We start from the raw sequence: 25,054 nt of genomic DNA, 5'->3' as shown, positions 1-25,054 counted from the left end.
ACGCACGCCCCAAATACCCACCCCACGCACGCCCCAAATACCCACCCCACGCACGCCCCAAATACCCACCCCACGCACGCCCCAAATACCCACCCCACGCACGCCCCAAATACCCACCCCACGCACGCCCCAAATACCCACCCCACGCACGCCCCAAATACCCACCCCACGCACGCCCCAAATACCCACCCCACGCACGCCCCAAATACCCACCCCACGCACGCCCCAAATACCCACCCCACGCACGCCCCAAATACCCACCCCACGCACGCCCCAAATACCCACCCCACGCACGCCCCAAATACCCACCCCACGCACGCCCCAAATACCCACCCCACGCACGCCCCAAATACCCACCCCACGCACGCCCCAAATACCCACCCCACGCACGCCCCAAATACCCACCCCACGCACGCCCCAAATACCCACCCCACGCACGCCCCAAATACCCACCCCACGCACGCCCCAAATACCCACCCCACGCACGCCCCAAATACCCACCCCACGCACGCCCCAAATACCCACCCCACCCCACGCCCCCAAATACCCACCCCACGCACGCCCCAAATACCCACCCCACGCACGCCCCAAATACCCACCCCACGCACCCCAAATACCCACCCCACGCACGCCCCAAATACCCACCCCACGCACGCCCCAAATACCCACCCCACGCACGCCCCAAATACCCACCCCACGCACGCCCCAAATACCCACCCCACGCACGCCCCAAATACCCACCCCACGCACGCCCCAAATACCCACCCCACGCACGCCCCAAATACCCACCCCACGCACGCCCCAAATACCCACCCCACGCACGCCCCAAATACCCACCCCACGCACGCCCCAAATACCCACCCCACGCACGCCCCAAATACCCACCCCACGCACGCCCCAAATACCCACCCCACGCACGCCCCAAATACCCACCCCACGCACGCCCCAAATACCCACCCCACGCACGCCCCAAATACCCACCCCACGCACGCCCCAAATACCCACCCCACGCACGCCCCAAATACCCACCCCACGCACGCCCCAAATACCCACCCCACGCACGCCCCAAATACCCACCCCACGCACGCCCCAAATACCCACCCCACGCACGCCCCAAATACCCACCCCACGCACGCCCCAAATACCCACCCCACGCACGCCCCAAATACCCACCCCACGCACGCCCCAAATACCCACCCCACGCACGCCCCAAATACCCACCCCACGCACGCCCCAAATACCCACCCCACGCACGCCCCAAATACCCACCCCACGCACGCCCCAAATACCCACCCCACGCACGCCCCAAATACCCACCCCACGCACGCCCCAAATACCCACCCCACGCACGCCCCAAATACCCACCCCACGCACGCCCCAAATACCCACCCCACGCACGCCCCAAATACCCACCCCACGCACGCCCCAAATACCCACCCCACGCACGCCCCAAATACCCACCCCACGCACGCCCCAAATACCCACCCCACGCACGCCCCAAATACCCACCCCACGCACGCCCCAAATACCCACCCCACGCACGCCCCAAATACCCACCCCACGCACGCCCCAAATACCCACCCCACGCACGCCCCAAATACCCACCCCACGCACGCCCCAAATACCCACCCCACGCACGCCCCAAATACCCACCCCACGCACGCCCCAAATACCCACCCCACGCACGCCCCAAATACCCACCCCACGCACGCCCCAAATACCCACCCCACGCACGCCCCAAATACCCACCCCACGCACGCCCCAAATACCCACCCCACGCACGCCCCAAATACCCACCCCACGCACGCCCCAAATACCCACCCCACGCACGCCCCAAATACCCACCCCACGCACGCCCCAAATACCCACCCCACGCACGCCCCAAATACCCACCCCACGCACGCCCCAAATACCCACCCCACGCACGCCCCAAATACCCACCCCACGCACGCCCCAAATACCCACCCCACGCACGCCCCAAATACCCACCCCACGCACGCCCCAAATACCCACCCCACGCACGCCCCAAATACCCACCCCACGCACGCCCCAAATACCCACCCCACGCACGCCCCAAATACCCACCCCACGCACGCCCCAAATACCCACCCCACGCACGCCCCAAATACCCACCCCACGCACGCCCCAAATACCCACCCCACGCACGCCCCAAATACCCACCCCACGCACGCCCCAAATACCCACCCCACGCACGCCCCAAATACCCACCCCACGCACGCCCCAAATACCCACCCCACGCACGCCCCAAATACCCACCCCACGCACGCCCCAAATACCCACCCCACGCACGCCCCAAATACCCACCCCACGCACGCCCCAAATACCCACCCCACGCACGCCCCAAATACCCACCCCACGCACGCCCCAAATACCCACCCCACGCACGCCCCAAATACCCACCCCACGCAGCGCCCCAAATACCCACCCCACGCACGCCCCAAATACCCACCCCACGCACGCCCCAAATACCCACCCCACGCACGCCCCAAATACCCACCCCACGCACGCCCCAAATACCCACCCCACGCACGCCCCAAATACCCACCCCACGCACGCCCCAAATACCCACCCCACGCACGCCCCAAATACCCACCCCACGCACGCCCCAAATACCCACCCCACGCACGCCCCAAATACCCACCCCACGCACGCCCCAAATACCCACCCCACGCACGCCCCAAATACCCACCCCACGCACGCCCCAAATACCCACCCCACGCACGCCCCAAATACCCACCCCACGCACGCCCCAAATACCCACCCCACGCACGCCCCAAATACCCACCCCACGCACGCCCCAAATACCCACCCCACGCACGCCCCAAATACCCACCCCACGCACGCCCCAAATACCCACCCCACGCACGCCCCAAATACCCACCCCACGCACGCCCCAAATACCCACCCCACGCACGCCCCAAATACCCACCCCACGCACGCCCCAAATACCCACCCCACGCACGCCCCAAATACCCACCCCACGCACGCCCCAAATACCCACCCCACGCACGCCCCAAATACCCACCCCACGCACGCCCCAAATACCCACCCCACGCACGCCCCAAATACCCACCCCACGCACGCCCCAAATACCCACCCCACGCACGCCCCAAATACCCACCCCACGCACGCCCCAAATACCCACCCCACGCACGCCCCAAATACCCACCCCACGCACGCCCCAAATACCCACCCCACGCACGCCCCAAATACCCACCCCACGCACGCCCCAAATACCCACCCCACGCACGCCCCAAATACCCACCCCACGCACGCCCCAAATACCCACCCCACGCACGCCCCAAATACCCACCCCACGCACGCCCCAAATACCCACCCCACGCACGCCCCAAATACCCACCCCACGCACGCCCCAAATACCCACCCCACGCACGCCCCAAATACCCACCCCACGCACGCCCCAAATACCCACCCCACGCACGCCCCAAATACCCACCCCACGCACGCCCCAAATACCCACCCCACGCACGCCCCAAATACCCACCCCACGCACGCCCCAAATACCCACCCCACGCACGCCCCAAATACCCACCCCACGCACGCCCCAAATACCCACCCCACGCACGCCCCAAATACCCACCCCACGCACGCCCCAAATACCCACCCCACGCACGCCCCAAATACCCACCCCACGCACGCCCCAAATACCCACCCCACGCACGCCCCAAATACCCACCCCACGCACGCCCCAAATACCCACCCCACGCACGCCCCAAATACCCACCCCACGCACGCCCCAAATACCCACCCCACGCACGCCCCAAATACCCACCCCACGCACGCCCCAAATACCCACCCCACGCACGCCCCAAATACCCACCCCACGCACGCCCCAAATACCCACCCCACGCACGCCCCAAATACCCACCCCACGCACGCCCCAAATACCCACCCCACGCACGCCCCAAATACCCACCCCACGCACGCCCCAAATACCCACCCCACGCACGCCCCAAATACCCACCCCACGCACGCCCCAAATACCCACCCCACGCACGCCCCAAATACCCACCCCACGCACGCCCCAAATACCCACCCCACGCACGCCCCAAATACCCACCCCACGCACGCCCCAAATACCCACCCCACGCACGCCCCAAATACCCACCCCACGCACGCCCCAAATACCCACCCCACGCACGCCCCAAATACCCACCCCACGCACGCCCCAAATACCCACCCCACGCACGCCCCAAATACCCACCCCACGCACGCCCCAAATACCCACCCCACGCACGCCCCAAATACCCACCCCACGCACGCCCCAAATACCCACCCCACGCACGCCCCAAATACCCACCCCACGCACGCCCCAAATACCCACCCCACGCACGCCCCAAATACCCACCCCACGCACGCCCCAAATACCCACCCCACGCACGCCCCAAATACCCACCCCACGCACGCCCCAAATACCCACCCCACGCACGCCCCAAATACCCACCCCACGCACGCCCCAAATACCCACCCCACGCACGCCCCAAATACCCACCCCACGCACGCCCCAAATACCCACCCCACCCGCACGCCCCAAATACCCACCCCACGCACGCCCCAAATACCCACCCCACGCACGCCCCAAATACCCACCCCACGCACGCCCCAAATACCCACCCCACGCACGCCCCAAATACCCACCCCACGCACGCCCCAAATACCCACCCCACGCACGCCCCAAATACCCACCCCACGCACGCCCCAAATACCCACCCCACGCACGCCCCAAATACCCACCCCACCCAAATACCCACCCCACGCACGCCCCAAATACCCACCCCACGCACGCCCCAAATACCCACCCCACGCACGCCCCAAATACCCACCCCACGCACGCCCCAAATACCCACCCCACGCACCCCAAATACCCACCCCACGCACGCCCCAAATACCCACCCCACGCACGCCCCAAATACCCACCCCACGCACGCCCCAAATACCCACCCCACGCACCGCCCCAAATACCCACCCCACGCACGCCCCAAATACCCACCCCACGCACGCCCCAAATACCCACCCCACGCACGCCCCAAATACCCACCCCACGCACGCCCCAAATACCCACCCCACGCCCCAAATACCCACCCCACGCCCCAAATACCCACCCCACGCACGCCCCAAATACCCACCCCACGCACGCCCCAAATACCCACCCCACGCACGCCCCAAATACCCACCCCACGCACGCCCCAAATACCCACCCCACGCACGCCCCAAATACCCACCCCACGCACGCCCCAAATACCCACCCCACGCACGCCCCAAATACCCACCCCACGCCCCAAATACCCACCCCACGCACGCCCCAAATACCCACCCCACGCACGCCCCAAATACCCACCCCACGCACGCCCCAAATACCCACCCCACGCACGCCCCAAATACCCACCCCACGCACGCCCCAAATACCCACCCCACGCACGCCCCAAATACCCACCCCACGCACGCCCCAAATACCCACCCCACGCACGCCCCAAATACCCACCCCACGCACGCCCCAAATACCCACCCCACGCACGCCCCAAATACCCACCCCACGCACGCCCCAAATACCCACCCCACGCACGCCCCAAATACCCACCCCACGCACGCCCCAAATACCCACCCCACGCACGCCCCAAATACCCACCCCACGCACGCCCCAAATACCCACCCCACGCACGCCCCAAATACCCACCCCACGCACGCCCCAAATACCCACCCCACGCACGCCCCAAATACCCACCCCACGCACGCCCCAAATACCCACCCCACGCACGCCCCAAATACCCACCCCACGCACGCCCCAAATACCCACCCCACGCACGCCCCAAATACCCACCCCACGCACGCCCCAAATACCCACCCCACGCACGCCCCAAATACCCACCCCACGCACGCCCCAAATACCCACCCCACGCACGCCCCAAATACCCACCCCACGCACGCCCCAAATACCCACCCCACGCACGCCCCAAATACCCACCCCACGCACGCCCCAAATACCCACCCCACGCACGCCCCAAATACCCACCCCACGCACGCCCCAAATACCCACCCCACGCACGCCCCAAATACCCACCCCACGCACGCCCCAAATACCCACCCCACGCACGCCCCAAATACCCACCCCACGCACGCCCCAAATACCCACCCCACGCACGCCCCAAATACCCACCCCACGCACGCCCCAAATACCCACCCCACGCACGCCCCAAATACCCACCCCACGCACGCCCCAAATACCCACCCCACGCACGCCCCAAATACCCACCCCACGCACGCCCCAAATACCCACCCCACGCACGCCCCAAATACCCACCCCACGCACGCCCCAAATACCCACCCCACGCACGCCCCAAATACCCACCCCACGCACGCCCCAAATACCCACCCCACGCACGCCCCAAATACCCACCCCACGCACGCCCCAAATACCCACCCCACGCACGCCCCAAATACCCACCCCACGCACGCCCCAAATACCCACCCCACGCACGCCCCAAATACCCACCCCACGCACGCCCCAAATACCCACCCCACGCACGCCCCAAATACCCACCCCACGCACGCCCCAAATACCCACCCCACGCACGCCCCAAATACCCACCCCACGCACGCCCCAAATACCCACCCCACGCACGCCCCAAATACCCACCCCACGCACGCCCCAAATACCCACCCCACGCACGCCCCAAATACCCACCCCACGCACGCCCCAAATACCCACCCCACGCACGCCCCAAATACCCACCCCACGCACGCCCCAAATACCCACCCCACGCACGCCCCAAATACCCACCCCACGCACGCCCCAAATACCCACCCCACGCACGCCCCAAATACCCACCCCACGCACGCCCCAAATACCCACCCCACGCACGCCCCAAATACCCACCCCACGCACGCCCCAAATACCCACCCCACGCACGCCCCAAATACCCACCCCACGCACGCCCCAAATACCCACCCCACGCACGCCCCAAATACCCACCCCACGCACGCCCCAAATACCCACCCCACGCACGCCCCAAATACCCACCCCACGCACGCCCCAAATACCCACCCCACGCACGCCCCAAATACCCACCCCACGCACGCCCCAAATACCCACCCCACGCACGCCCCAAATACCCACCCCACGCACGCCCCAAATACCCACCCCACGCACGCCCCAAATACCCACCCCACGCACGCCCCAAATACCCACCCCACGCACGCCCCAAATACCCACCCCACGCACGCCCCAAATACCCACCCCACGCACGCCCCAAATACCCACCCCACGCACGCCCCAAATACCCACCCCACGCACGCCCCAAATACCCACCCCACGCACGCCCCAAATACCCACCCCACGCACGCCCCAAATACCCACCCCACGCACGCCCCAAATACCCACCCCACGCACGCCCCAAATACCCACCCCACGCACGCCCCAAATACCCACCCCACGCACGCCCCAAATACCCACCCCACGCACGCCCCAAATACCCACCCCACGCACGCCCCAAATACCCACCCCACGCACGCCCCAAATACCCACCCCACGCACGCCCCAAATACCCACCCCACGCACGCCCCAAATACCCACCCCACGCACGCCCCAAATACCCACCCCACGCACGCCCCAAATACCCACCCCACGCACGCCCCAAATACCCACCCCACGCACGCCCCAAATACCCACCCCACGCACGCCCCAAATACCCACCCCACGCACGCCCCAAATACCCACCCCACGCACGCCCCAAATACCCACCCCACGCACGCCCCAAATACCCACCCCACGCACGCCCCAAATACCCACCCCACGCACGCCCCAAATACCCACCCCACGCACGCCCCAAATACCCACCCCACGCACGCCCCAAATACCCACCCCACGCACGCCCCAAATACCCACCCCACGCACGCCCCAAATACCCACCCCACGCACGCCCCAAATACCCACCCCACGCACGCCCCAAATACCCACCCCACGCACGCCCCAAATACCCACCCCACGCACGCCCCAAATACCCACCCCACGCACGCCCCAAATACCCACCCCACGCACGCCCCAAATACCCACCCCACGCACGCCCCAAATACCCACCCCACGCACGCCCCAAATACCCACCCCACGCACGCCCCAAATACCCACCCCACGCACGCCCCAAATACCCACCCCACGCACGCCCCAAATACCCACCCCACGCACGCCCCAAATACCCACCCCACGCACGCCCCAAATACCCACCCCACGCACGCCCCAAATACCCACCCCACGCACGCCCCAAATACCCACCCCACGCACGCCCCAAATACCCACCCCACGCACGCCCCAAATACCCACCCCACGCACGCCCCAAATACCCACCCCACGCACGCCCCAAATACCCACCCCACGCACGCCCCAAATACCCACCCCACGCACGCCCCAAATACCCACCCCACGCACGCCCCAAATACCCACCCCACGCACGCCCCAAATACCCACCCCACGCACGCCCCAAATACCCACCCCACGCACGCCCCAAATACCCACCCCACGCACGCCCCAAATACCCACCCCACGCACGCCCCAAATACCCACCCCACGCACGCCCCAAATACCCACCCCACGCACGCCCCAAATACCCACCCCACGCACGCCCCAAATACCCACCCCACGCACGCCCCAAATACCCACCCCACGCACGCCCCAAATACCCACCCCACGCACGCCCCAAATACCCACCCCACGCACGCCCCAAATACCCACCCCACGCACGCCCCAAATACCCACCCCACGCACGCCCCAAATACCCACCCCACGCACGCCCCAAATACCCACCCCACGCACGCCCCAAATACCCACCCCACGCACGCCCCAAATACCCACCCCACGCACGCCCCAAATACCCACCCCACGCACGCCCCAAATACCCACCCCACGCACGCCCCAAATACCCACCCCACGCACGCCCCAAATACCCACCCCACGCACGCCCCAAATACCCACCCCACGCACGCCCCAAATACCCACCCCACGCACGCCCCAAATACCCACCCCACGCACGCCCCAAATACCCACCCCACGCACGCCCCAAATACCCACCCCACGCACGCCCCAAATACCCACCCCACGCACGCCCCAAATACCCACCCCACGCACGCCCCAAATACCCACCCCACGCACGCCCCAAATACCCACCCCACGCACGCCCCAAATACCCACCCCACGCACGCCCCAAATACCCACCCCACGCACGCCCCAAATACCCACCCCACGCACGCCCCAAATACCCACCCCACGCACGCCCCAAATACCCACCCCACGCACGCCCCAAATACCCACCCCACGCACGCCCCAAATACCCACCCCACGCACGCCCCAAATACCCACCCCACGCACGCCCCAAATACCCACCCCACGCACGCCCCAAATACCCACCCCACGCACGCCCCAAATACCCACCCCACGCACGCCCCAAATACCCACCCCACGCACGCCCCAAATACCCACCCCACGCACGCCCCAAATACCCACCCCACGCACGCCCCAAATACCCACCCCACGCACGCCCCAAATACCCACCCCACGCACGCCCCAAATACCCACCCCACGCACGCCCCAAATACCCACCCCACGCACGCCCCAAATACCCACCCCACGCACGCCCCAAATACCCACCCCACGCACGCCCCAAATACCCACCCCACGCACGCCCCAAATACCCACCCCACGCACGCCCCAAATACCCACCCCACGCACGCCCCAAATACCCACCCCACGCACGCCCCAAATACCCACCCCACGCACGCCCCAAATACCCACCCCACGCACGCCCCAAATACCCACCCCACGCACGCCCCAAATACCCACCCCACGCACGCCCCAAATACCCACCCCACGCACGCCCCAAATACCCACCCCACGCACGCCCCAAATACCCACCCCACGCACGCCCCAAATACCCACCCCACGCACGCCCCAAATACCCACCCCACGCACGCCCCAAATACCCACCCCACGCACGCCCCAAATACCCACCCCACGCACGCCCCAAATACCCACCCCACGCACGCCCCAAATACCCACCCCACGCACGCCCCAAATACCCACCCCACGCACGCCCCAAATACCCACCCCACGCACGCCCCAAATACCCACCCCACGCACGCCCCAAATACCCACCCCACGCACGCCCCAAATACCCACCCCACGCACGCCCCAAATACCCACCCCACGCACGCCCCAAATACCCACCCCACGCACGCCCCAAATACCCACCCCACGCACGCCCCAAATACCCACCCCACGCACGCCCCAAATACCCACCCCACGCACGCCCCAAATACCCACCCCACGCCCCAAATACCCACCCCACGCACGCCCCAAATACCCACCCCACGCCGCCCCAAATACCCACCCCACGCACGCCCCAAATACCCACCCCACGCACGCCCCAAATACCCACCCCACGCACGCCCCAAATACCCACCCCACGCACGCCCCAAATACCCACCCCACGCACGCCCCAAATACCCACCCCACGCACGCCCCAAATACCCACCCCACGCACGCCCCAAATACCCACCCCACGCACGCCCCAAATACCCACCCCACGCACGCCCCAAATACCCACCCCACGCACGCCCCAAATACCCACCCCACGCACGCCCCAAATACCCACCCCACGCACGCCCCAAATACCCACCCCACGCACGCCCCAAATACCCACCCCACGCACGCCCCAAATACCCACCCCACGCACGCCCCAAATACCCACCCCACGCACGCCCCAAATACCCACCCCACGCACGCCCCAAATACCCACCCCACGCACGCCCCAAATACCCACCCCACGCACGCCCCAAATACCCACCCCACGCACGCCCCAAATACCCACCCCACGCACGCCCCAAATACCCACCCCACGCACGCCCCAAATACCCACCCCACGCACGCCCCAAATACCCACCCCACGCACGCCCCAAATACCCACCCCACGCACGCCCCAAATACCCACCCCACGCACGCCCCAAATACCCACCCCACGCACGCCCCAAATACCCACCCCACGCACGCCCCAAATACCCACCCCACGCACGCCCCAAATACCCACCCCACGCACGCCCCAAATACCCACCCCACGCACGCCCCAAATACCCACCCCACGCACGCCCCAAATACCCACCCCACGCACGCCCCAAATACCCACCCCACGCACGCCCCAAATACCCACCCCACGCACGCCCCAAATACCCACCCCACGCACGCCCCAAATACCCACCCCACGCACGCCCCAAATACCCACCCCACGCACGCCCCAAATACCCACCCCACGCACGCCCCAAATACCCACCCCACGCACGCCCCAAATACCCACCCCACGCACGCCCCAAATACCCACCCCACGCACGCCCCAAATACCCACCCCACGCACGCCCCAAATACCCACCCCACGCACGCCCCAAATACCCACCCCACGCACGCCCCAAATACCCACCCCACGCACGCCCCAAATACCCACCCCACGCACGCCCCAAATACCCACCCCACGCACGCCCCAAATACCCACCCCACGCACGCCCCAAATACCCACCCCACGCACGCCCCAAATACCCACCCCACGCACGCCCCAAATACCCACCCCACGCACGCCCCAAATACCCACCCCACGCACGCCCCAAATACCCACCCCACGCACGCCCCAAATACCCACCCCACGCACGCCCCAAATACCCACCCCACGCACGCCCCAAATACCCACCCCACGCACGCCCCAAATACCCACCCCACGCACGCCCCAAATACCCACCCCACGCACGCCCCAAATACCCACCCCACGCACGCCCCAAATACCCACCCCACGCACGCCCCAAATACCCACCCCACGCACGCCCCAAATACCCACCCCACGCACGCCCCAAATACCCACCCCACGCACGCCCCAAATACCCACCCCACGCACGCCCCAAATACCCACCCCACGCACGCCCCAAATACCCACCCCACGCACGCCCCAAATACCCACCCCACGCACGCCCCAAATACCCACCCCACGCACGCCCCAAATACCCACCCCACGCACGCCCCAAATACCCACCCCACGCACGCCCCAAATACCCACCCCACGCACGCCCCAAATACCCACCCCACGCACGCCCCAAATACCCACCCCACGCACGCCCCAAATACCCACCCCACGCACGCCCCAAATACCCACCCCACGCACGCCCCAAATACCCACCCCACGCACGCCCCAAATACCCACCCCACGCACGCCCCAAATACCCACCCCACGCACGCCCCAAATACCCACCCCACGCACGCCCCAAATACCCACCCCACGCACGCCCCAAATACCCACCCCACGCACGCCCCAAATACCCACCCCACGCACGCCCCAAATACCCACCCCACGCACGCCCCAAATACCCACCCCACGCACGCCCCAAATACCCACCCCACGCACGCCCCAAATACCCACCCCACGCACGCCCCAAATACCCACCCCACGCACGCCCCAAATACCCACCCCACGCACGCCCCAAATACCCACCCCACGCACGCCCCAAATACCCACCCCACGCACGCCCCAAATACCCACCCCACGCACGCCCCAAATACCCACCCCACGCACGCCCCAAATACCCACCCCACGCACGCCCCAAATACCCACCCCACGCACGCCCCAAATACCCACCCCACGCACGCCCCAAATACCCACCCCACGCACGCCCCAAATACCCACCCCACGCACGCCCCAAATACCCACCCCACGCACGCCCCAAATACCCACCCCACGCACGCCCCAAATACCCACCCCACGCACGCCCCAAATACCCACCCCACGCACGCCCCAAATACCCACCCCACGCACGCCCCAAATACCCACCCCACGCACGCCCCAAATACCCACCCCACGCACGCCCCAAATACCCACCCCACGCACGCCCCAAATACCCACCCCACGCACGCCCCAAATACCCACCCCACGCACGCCCCAAATACCCACCCCACGCACGCCCCAAATACCCACCCCACGCACGCCCCAAATACCCACCCCACGCACGCCCCAAATACCCACCCCACGCACGCCCCAAATACCCACCCCACGCACGCCCCAAATACCCACCCCACGCACGCCCCAAATACCCACCCCACGCACGCCCCAAATACCCACCCCACGCACGCCCCAAATACCCACCCCACGCACGCCCCAAATACCCACCCCACGCACGCCCCAAATACCCACCCCACGCACGCCCCAAATACCCACCCCACGCACGCCCCAAATACCCACCCCACGCACGCCCCAAATACCCACCCCACGCACGCCCCAAATACCCACCCCACGCACGCCCCAAATACCCACCCCACGCACGCCCCAAATACCCACCCCACGCACGCCCCAAATACCCACCCCACGCACGCCCCAAATACCCACCCCACGCACGCCCCAAATACCCACCCCACGCACGCCCCAAATACCCACCCCACGCACGCCCCAAATACCCACCCCACGCACGCCCCAAATACCCACCCCACGCACGCCCCAAATACCCACCCCACGCACGCCCCAAATACCCACCCCACGCACGCCCCAAATACCCACCCCACGCACGCCCCAAATACCCACCCCACGCACGCCCCAAATACCCACCCCACGCACGCCCCAAATACCCACCCCACGCACGCCCCAAATACCCACCCCACGCACGCCCCAAATACCCACCCCACGCACGCCCCAAATACCCACCCCACGCACGCCCCAAATACCCACCCCACGCACGCCCCAAATACCCACCCCACGCACGCCCCAAATACCCACCCCACGCACGCCCCAAATACCCACCCCACGCACGCCCCAAATACCCACCCCACGCACGCCCCAAATACCCACCCCACGCACGCCCCAAATACCCACCCCACGCACGCCCCAAATACCCACCCCACGCACGCCCCAAATACCCACCCCACGCACGCCCCAAATACCCACCCCACGCACGCCCCAAATACCCACCCCACGCACGCCCCAAATACCCACCCCACGCACGCCCCAAATACCCACCCCACGCCACGCACGCCCCAAATACCCACCCCACGCACGCCCCAAATACCCACCCCACGCACGCCCCAAATACCCACCCCACGCACGCCCCAAATACCCACCCCACGCACGCCCCAAATACCCACCCCACGCACGCCCCAAATACCCACCCCACGCACGCCCCAAATACCCACCCCACGCACGCCCCAAATACCCACCCCACGCACGCCCCAAATACCCACCCCACGCACGCCCCAAATACCCACCCCACGCACGCCCCAAATACCCACCCCACGCACGCCCCAAATACCCACCCCACGCACGCCCCAAATACCCACCCCACGCACGCCCCAAATACCCACCCCACGCACGCCCCAAATACCCACCCCACGCACGCCCCAAATACCCACCCCACGCACGCCCCAAATACCCACCCCACGCACGCCCCAAATACCCACCCCACGCACGCCCCAAATACCCACCCCACGCACGCCCCAAATACCCACCCCACGCACGCCCCAAATACCCACCCCACGCACGCCCCAAATACCCACCCCACGCACGCCCCAAATACCCACCCCACGCACGCCCCAAATACCCACCCCACGCACGCCCCAAATACCCACCCCACGCACGCCCCAAATACCCACCCCACGCACGCCCCAAATACCCACCCCACGCACGCCCCAAATACCCACCCCACGCACGCCCCAAATACCCACCCCACGCACGCCCCAAATACCCACCCCACGCACGCCCCAAATACCCACCCCACGCACGCCCCAAATACCCACCCCACGCACGCCCCAAATACCCACCCCACGCACGCCCCAAATACCCACCCCACGCACGCCCCAAATACCCACCCCACGCACGCCCCAAATACCCACCCCACGCACGCCCCAAATACCCACCCCACGCACGCCCCAAATACCCACCCCACGCACGCCCCAAATACCCACCCCACGCACGCCCCAAATACCCACCCCACGCACGCCCCAAATACCCACCCCACGCACGCCCCAAATACCCACCCCACGCACGCCCCAAATACCCACCCCACGCACGCCCCAAATACCCACCCCACGCACGCCCCAAATACCCACCCCACGCACGCCCCAAATACCCACCCCACGCACGCCCCAAATACCCACCCCACGCACGCCCCAAATACCCACCCCACGCACGCCCCAAATACCCACCCCACGCACGCCCCAAATACCCACCCCACGCACGCCCCAAATACCCACCCCACGCACGCCCCAAATACCCACCCCACGCACGCCCCAAATACCCACCCCACGCACGCCCCAAATACCCACCCCACGCACGCCCCAAATACCCACCCCACGCACGCCCCAAATACCCACCCCACGCACGCCCCAAATACCCACCCCACGCACGCCCCAAATACCCACCCCACGCACGCCCCAAATACCCACCCCACGCACGCCCCAAATACCCACCCCACGCACGCCCCAAATACCCACCCCACGCACGCCCCAAATACCCACCCCACGCACGCCCCAAATACCCACCCCACGCACGCCCCAAATACCCACCCCACGCACGCCCCAAATACCCACCCCACGCACGCCCCAAATACCCACCCCACGCACGCCCCAAATACCCACCCCACGCACGCCCCAAATACCCACCCCACGCACGCCCCAAATACCCACCCCACGCACGCCCCAAATACCCACCCCACGCACGCCCCAAATACCCACCCCACGCACGCCCCAAATACCCACCCCACGCACGCCCCAAATACCCACCCCACGCACGCCCCAAATACCCACCCCACGCACGCCCCAAATACCCACCCCACGCACGCCCCAAATACCCACCCCACGCACGCCCCAAATACCCACCCCACGCACGCCCCAAATACCCACCCCACGCACGCCCCAAATACCCACCCCACGCACGCCCCAAATACCCACCCCACGCACGCCCCAAATACCCACCCCACGCACGCCCCAAATACCCACCCCACGCACGCCCCAAATACCCACCCCACGCACGCCCCAAATACCCACCCCACGCACGCCCCAAATACCCACCCCACGCACGCCCCAAATACCCACCCCACGCACGCCCCAAATACCCACCCCACGCACGCCCCAAATACCCACCCCACGCACGCCCCAAATACCCACCCCACGCACGCCCCAAATACCCACCCCACGCACGCCCCAAATACCCACCCCACGCACGCCCCAAATACCCACCCCACGCACGCCCCAAATACCCACCCCACGCACGCCCCAAATACCCACCCCACGCACGCCCCAAATACCCACCCCACGCACGCCCCAAATACCCACCCCACGCACGCCCCAAATACCCACCCCACGCACGCCCCAAATACCCACCCCACGCACGCCCCAAATACCCACCCCACGCACGCCCCAAATACCCACCCCACGCACGCCCCAAATACCCACCCCACGCACGCCCCAAATACCCACCCCACGCACGCCCCAAATACCCACCCCACGCACGCCCCAAATACCCACCCCACGCACGCCCCAAATACCCACCCCACGCACGCCCCAAATACCCACCCCACGCACGCCCCAAATACCCACCCCACGCACGCCCCAAATACCCACCCCACGCACGCCCCAAATACCCACCCCACGCACGCCCCAAATACCCACCCCACGCACGCCCCAAATACCCACCCCACGCACGCCCCAAATACCCACCCCACGCACGCCCCAAATACCCACCCCACGCACGCCCCAAATACCCACCCCACGCACGCCCCAAATACCCACCCCACGCACGCCCCAAATACCCACCCCACGCACGCCCCAAATACCCACCCCACGCACGCCCCAAATACCCACCCCACGCACGCCCCAAATACCCACCCCACGCACGCCCCAAATACCCACCCCACGCACGCCCCAAATACCCACCCCACGCACGCCCCAAATACCCACCCCACGCACGCCCCAAATACCCACCCCACGCACGCCCCAAATACCCACCCCACGCACGCCCCAAATACCCACCCCACGCACGCCCCAAATACCCACCCCACGCACGCCCCAAATACCCACCCCACGCACGCCCCAAATACCCACCCCACGCACGCCCCAAATACCCACCCCACGCACGCCCCAAATACCCACCCCACGCACGCCCCAAATACCCACCCCACGCACGCCCCAAATACCCACCCCACGCACGCCCCAAATACCCACCCCACGCACGCCCCAAATACCCACCCCACGCACGCCCCAAATACCCACCCCACGCACGCCCCAAATACCCACCCCACGCACGCCCCAAATACCCACCCCACGCACGCCCCAAATACCCACCCCACGCACGCCCCAAATACCCACCCCACGCACGCCCCAAATACCCACCCCACGCACGCCCCAAATACCCACCCCACGCACGCCCCAAATACCCACCCCACGCACGCCCCAAATACCCACCCCACGCACGCCCCAAATACCCACCCCACGCACGCCCCAAATACCCACCCCACGCACGCCCCAAATACCCACCCCACGCACGCCCCAAATACCCACCCCACGCACGCCCCAAATACCCACCCCACGCACGCCCCAAATACCCACCCCACGCACGCCCCAAATACCCACCCCACGCACGCCCCAAATACCCACCCCACGCACGCCCCAAATACCCACCCCACGCACGCCCCAAATACCCACCCCACGCACGCCCCAAATACCCACCCCACGCACGCCCCAAATACCCACCCCACGCACGCCCCAAATACCCACCCCACGCACGCCCCAAATACCCACCCCACGCACGCCCCAAATACCCACCCCACGCACGCCCCAAATACCCACCCCACGCACGCCCCAAATACCCACCCCACGCACGCCCCAAATACCCACCCCACGCACGCCCCAAATACCCACCCCACGCACGCCCCAAATACCCACCCCACGCACGCCCCAAATACCCACCCCACGCACGCCCCAAATACCCACCCCACGCACGCCCCAAATACCCACCCCACGCACGCCCCAAATACCCACCCCACGCACGCCCCAAATACCCACCCCACGCACGCCCCAAATACCCACCCCACGCACGCCCCAAATACCCACCCCACGCACGCCCCAAATACCCACCCCACGCACGCCCCAAATACCCACCCCACGCACGCCCCAAATACCCACCCCACGCACCCCAAATACCCACCCCACGCACGCCCCAAATACCCACCCCACGCACGCCCCAAATACCCACCCCACGCACGCCCCAAATACCCACCCCGCACGCCCCAAATACCCACCCCACGCACGCCCCAAATACCCACCCCACGCACGCCCCAAATACCCACCCCACGCACGCCCCAAATACCCACCCCACGCACGCCCCAAATACCCACCCCACGCACGCCCCAAATACCCACCCCACGCACGCCCCAAATACCCACCCCACGCACGCCCCAAATACCCACCCCACGCACGCCCCAAATACCCACCCCACGCACGCCCCAAATACCCACCCCACGCACGCCCCAAATACCCACCCCACGCACGCCCCAAATACCCACCCCACGCACGCCCCAAATACCCACCCCACGCACGCCCCAAATACCCACCCCACGCACGCCCCAAATACCCACCCCACGCACGCCCCAAATACCCACCCCACGCACGCCCCAAATACCCACCCCACGCACGCCCCAAATACCCACCCCACGCACGCCCCAAATACCCACCCCACGCACGCCCCAAATACCCACCCCACGCACGCCCCAAATACCCACCCCACGCACGCCCCAAATACCCACCCCACGCACGCCCCAAATACCCACCCCACGCACGCCCCAAATACCCACCCCACGCACGCCCCAAATACCCACCCCACGCACGCCCCAAATACCCACCCCACGCACGCCCCAAATACCCACCCCACGCACGCCCCAAATACCCACCCCACGCACGCCCCAAATACCCACCCCACGCACGCCCCAAATACCCACCCCACGCACGCCCCAAATACCCACCCCACGCACGCCCCAAATACCCACCCCACGCACGCCCCAAATACCCACCCCACGCACGCCCCAAATACCCACCCCACGCACGCCCCAAATACCCACCCCACGCACGCCCCAAATACCCACCCCACGCACGCCCCAAATACCCACCCCACGCACGCCCCAAATACCCACCCCACGCACGCCCCAAATACCCACCCCACGCACGCCCCAAATACCCACCCCACGCACGCCCCAAATACCCACCCCACGCACGCCCCAAATACCCACCCCACGCACGCCCCAAATACCCACCCCACGCACGCCCCAAATACCCACCCCACGCACGCCCCAAATACCCACCCCACGCACGCCCCAAATACCCACCCCACGCACGCCCCAAATACCCACCCCACGCACGCCCCAAATACCCACCCCACGCACGCCCCAAATACCCACCCCACGCACGCCCCAAATACCCACCCCACGCACGCCCCAAATACCCACCCCACGCACGCCCCAAATACCCACCCCACGCACGCCCCAAATACCCACCCCACGCACGCCCCAAATACCCACCCCACGCACGCCCCAAATACCCACCCCACGCACGCCCCAAATACCCACCCCACGCACGCCCCAAATACCCACCCCACGCACGCCCCAAATACCCACCCCACGCACGCCCCAAATACCCACCCCACGCACGCCCCAAATACCCACCCCACGCACGCCCCAAATACCCACCCCACGCACGCCCCAAATACCCACCCCACGCACGCCCCAAATACCCACCCCACGCACGCCCCAAATACCCACCCCACGCACGCCCCAAATACCCACCCCACGCACGCCCCAAATACCCACCCCACGCACGCCCCAAATACCCACCCCACGCACGCCCCAAATACCCACCCCACGCACGCCCCAAATACCCACCCCACGCACGCCCCAAATACCCACCCCACGCACGCCCCAAATACCCACCCCACGCACGCCCCAAATACCCACCCCACGCACGCCCCAAATACCCACCCCACGCACGCCCCAAATACCCACCCCACGCACGCCCCAAATACCCACCCCACGCACGCCCCAAATACCCACCCCACGCACGCCCCAAATACCCACCCCACGCACGCCCCAAATACCCACCCCACGCACGCCCCAAATACCCACCCCACGCACGCCCCAAATACCCACCCCACGCACGCCCCAAATACCCACCCCACGCACGCCCCAAATACCCACCCCACGCACGCCCCAAATACCCACCCCACGCACGCCCCAAATACCCACCCCACGCACGCCCCAAATACCCACCCCACGCACGCCCCAAATACCCACCCCACGCACGCCCCAAATACCCACCCCACGCACGCCCCAAATACCCACCCCACGCACGCCCCAAATACCCACCCCACGCACGCCCCAAATACCCACCCCACGCACGCCCCAAATACCCACCCCACGCACGCCCCAAATACCCACCCCACGCACGCCCCAAATACCCACCCCACGCACGCCCCAAATACCCACCCCACGCACGCCCCAAATACCCACCCCACGCACGCCCCAAATACCCACCCCACGCACGCCCCAAATACCCACCCCACGCACGCCCCAAATACCCACCCCACGCACGCCCCAAATACCCACCCCACGCACGCCCCAAATACCCACCCCACGCACGCCCCAAATACCCACCCCACGCACGCCCCAAATACCCACCCCACGCACGCCCCAAATACCCACCCCACGCACGCCCCAAATACCCACCCCACGCACGCCCCAAATACCCACCCCACGCACGCCCCAAATACCCACCCCACGCACGCCCCAAATACCCACCCCACGCACGCCCCAAATACCCACCCCACGCACGCCCCAAATACCCACCCCACGCACGCCCCAAATACCCACCCCACGCACGCCCCAAATACCCACCCCACGCACGCCCCAAATACCCACCCCACGCACGCCCCAAATACCCACCCCACGCACGCCCCAAATACCCACCCCACGCACGCCCCAAATACCCACCCCACGCACGCCCCAAATACCCACCCCACGCACGCCCCAAATACCCACCCCACGCACGCCCCAAATACCCACCCCACGCACGCCCCAAATACCCACCCCACGCACGCCCCAAATACCCACCCCACGCACGCCCCAAATACCCACCCCACGCACGCCCCAAATACCCACCCCACGCACGCCCCAAATACCCACCCCACGCACGCCCCAAATACCCACCCCACGCACGCCCCAAATACCCACCCCACGCACGCCCCAAATACCCACCCCACGCACGCCCCAAATACCCACCCCACGCACGCCCCAAATACCCACCCCACGCACGCCCCAAATACCCACCCCACGCACGCCCCAAATACCCACCCCACGCACGCCCCAAATACCCACCCCACGCACGCCCCAAATACCCACCCCACGCACGCCCCAAATACCCACCCCACGCACGCCCCAAATACCCACCCCACGCACGCCCCAAATACCCACCCCACGCACGCCCCAAATACCCACCCCACGCACGCCCCAAATACCCACCCCACGCACGCCCCAAATACCCACCCCACGCACGCCCCAAATACCCACCCCACGCACGCCCCAAATACCCACCCCACGCACGCCCCAAATACCCACCCCACGCACGCCCCAAATACCCACCCCACGCACGCCCCAAATACCCACCCCACGCACGCCCCAAATACCCACCCCACGCACGCCCCAAATACCCACCCCACGCACGCCCCAAATACCCACCCCACGCACGCCCCAAATACCCACCCCACGCACGCCCCAAATACCCACCCCACGCACGCCCCAAATACCCACCCCACGCACGCCCCAAATACCCACCCCACGCACGCCCCAAATACCCACCCCACGCACGCCCCAAATACCCACCCCACGCACGCCCCAAATACCCACCCCACGCACGCCCCAAATACCCACCCCACGCACGCCCCAAATACCCACCCCACGCACGCCCCAAATACCCACCCCACGCACGCCCCAAATACCCACCCCACGCACGCCCCAAATACCCACCCCACGCACGCCCCAAATACCCACCCCACGCACGCCCCAAATACCCACCCCACGCACGCCCCAAATACCCACCCCACGCACGCCCCAAATACCCACCCCACGCACGCCCCAAATACCCACCCCACGCACGCCCCAAATACCCACCCCACGCACGCCCCAAATACCCACCCCACGCACGCCCCAAATACCCACCCCACGCACGCCCCAAATACCCACCCCACGCACGCCCCAAATACCCACCCCACGCACGCCCCAAATACCCACCCCACGCACGCCCCAAATACCCACCCCACGCACGCCCCAAATACCCACCCCACGCACGCCCCAAATACCCACCCCACGCACGCCCCAAATACCCACCCCACGCACGCCCCAAATACCCACCCCACGCACGCCCCAAATACCCACCCCACGCACGCCCCAAATACCCACCCCACGCACGCCCCAAATACCCACCCCACGCACGCCCCAAATACCCACCCCACGCACGCCCCAAATACCCACCCCACGCACGCCCCAAATACCCACCCCACGCACGCCCCAAATACCCACCCCACGCACGCCCCAAATACCCACCCCACGCACGCCCCAAATACCCACCCCACGCACGCCCCAAATACCCACCCCACGCACGCCCCAAATACCCACCCCACGCACGCCCCAAATACCCACCCCACGCACGCCCCAAATACCCACCCCACGCACGCCCCAAATACCCACCCCACGCACGCCCCAAATACCCACCCCACGCACGCCCCAAATACCCACCCCACGCACGCCCCAAATACCCACCCCACGCACGCCCCAAATACCCACCCCACGCACGCCCCAAATACCCACCCCACGCACGCCCCAAATACCCACCCCACGCACGCCCCAAATACCCACCCCACGCACGCCCCAAATACCCACCCCACGCACGCCCCAAATACCCACCCCACGCACGCCCCAAATACCCACCCCACGCACGCCCCAAATACCCACCCCACGCACGCCCCAAATACCCACCCCACGCACGCCCCAAATACCCACCCCACGCACGCCCCAAATACCCACCCCACGCACGCCCCAAATACCCACCCCACGCACGCCCCAAATACCCACCCCACGCACGCCCCAAATACCCACCCCACGCACGCCCCAAATACCCACCCCACGCACGCCCCAAATACCCACCCCACGCACGCCCCAAATACCCACCCCACGCACGCCCCAAATACCCACCCCACGCACGCCCCAAATACCCACCCCACGCACGCCCCAAATACCCACCCCACGCACGCCCCAAATACCCACCCCACGCACGCCCCAAATACCCACCCCACGCACGCCCCAAATACCCACCCCACGCACGCCCCAAATACCCACCCCACGCACGCCCCAAATACCCACCCCACGCACGCCCCAAATACCCACCCCACGCACGCCCCAAATACCCACCCCACGCACGCCCCAAATACCCACCCCACGCACGCCCCAAATACCCACCCCACGCACGCCCCAAATACCCACCCCACGCACGCCCCAAATACCCACCCCACGCACGCCCCAAATACCCACCCCACGCACGCCCCAAATACCCACCCCACGCACGCCCCAAATACCCACCCCACGCACGCCCCAAATACCCACCCCACGCACGCCCCAAATACCCACCCCACGCACGCCCCAAATACCCACCCCACGCACGCCCCAAATACCCACCCCACGCACGCCCCAAATACCCACCCCACGCACGCCCCAAATACCCACCCCACGCACGCCCCAAATACCCACCCCACGCACGCCCCAAATACCCACCCCACGCACGCCCCAAATACCCACCCCACGCACGCCCCAAATACCCACCCCACGCACGCCCCAAATACCCACCCCACGCACGCCCCAAATACCCACCCCACGCACGCCCCAAATACCCACCCCACGCACGCCCCAAATACCCACCCCACGCACGCCCCAAATACCCACCCCACGCACGCCCCAAATACCCACCCCACGCACGCCCCAAATACCCACCCCACGCACGCCCCAAATACCCACCCCACGCACGCCCCAAATACCCACCCCACGCACGCCCCAAATACCCACCCCACGCACGCCCCAAATACCCACCCCACGCACGCCCCAAATACCCACCCCACGCACGCCCCAAATACCCACCCCACGCACGCCCCAAATACCCACCCCACGCACGCCCCAAATACCCACCCCACGCACGCCCCAAATACCCACCCCACGCACGCCCCAAATACCCACCCCACGCACGCCCCAAATACCCACCCCACGCACGCCCCAAATACCCACCCCACGCACGCCCCAAATACCCACCCCACGCACGCCCCAAATACCCACCCCACGCACGCCCCAAATACCCACCCCACGCACGCCCCAAATACCCACCCCACGCACGCCCCAAATACCCACCCCACGCACGCCCCAAATACCCACCCCACGCACGCCCCAAATACCCACCCCACGCACGCCCCAAATACCCACCCCACGCACGCCCCAAATACCCACCCCACGCACGCCCCAAATACCCACCCCACGCACGCCCCAAATACCCACCCCACGCACGCCCCAAATACCCACCCCACGCACGCCCCAAATACCCACCCCACGCACGCCCCAAATACCCACCCCACGCACGCCCCAAATACCCACCCCACGCACGCCCCAAATACCCACCCCACGCACGCCCCAAATACCCACCCCACGCACGCCCCAAATACCCACCCCACGCACGCCCCAAATACCCACCCCACGCACGCCCCAAATACCCACCCCACGCACGCCCCAAATACCCACCCCACGCACGCCCCAAATACCCACCCCACGCACGCCCCAAATACCCACCCCACGCACGCCCCAAATACCCACCCCACGCACGCCCCAAATACCCACCCCACGCACGCCCCAAATACCCACCCCACGCACGCCCCAAATACCC

This window comes from Gymnoscopelus microlampas, assembly GCF_963454915.1.
Source record: "Gymnoscopelus microlampas genome assembly, chromosome: 17".
Classification (NCBI taxonomy): domain Eukaryota; kingdom Metazoa; phylum Chordata; class Actinopteri; order Myctophiformes; family Myctophidae; genus Gymnoscopelus; species Gymnoscopelus microlampas.
Note: the sequence above shows the minus strand (reverse complement) of the source record.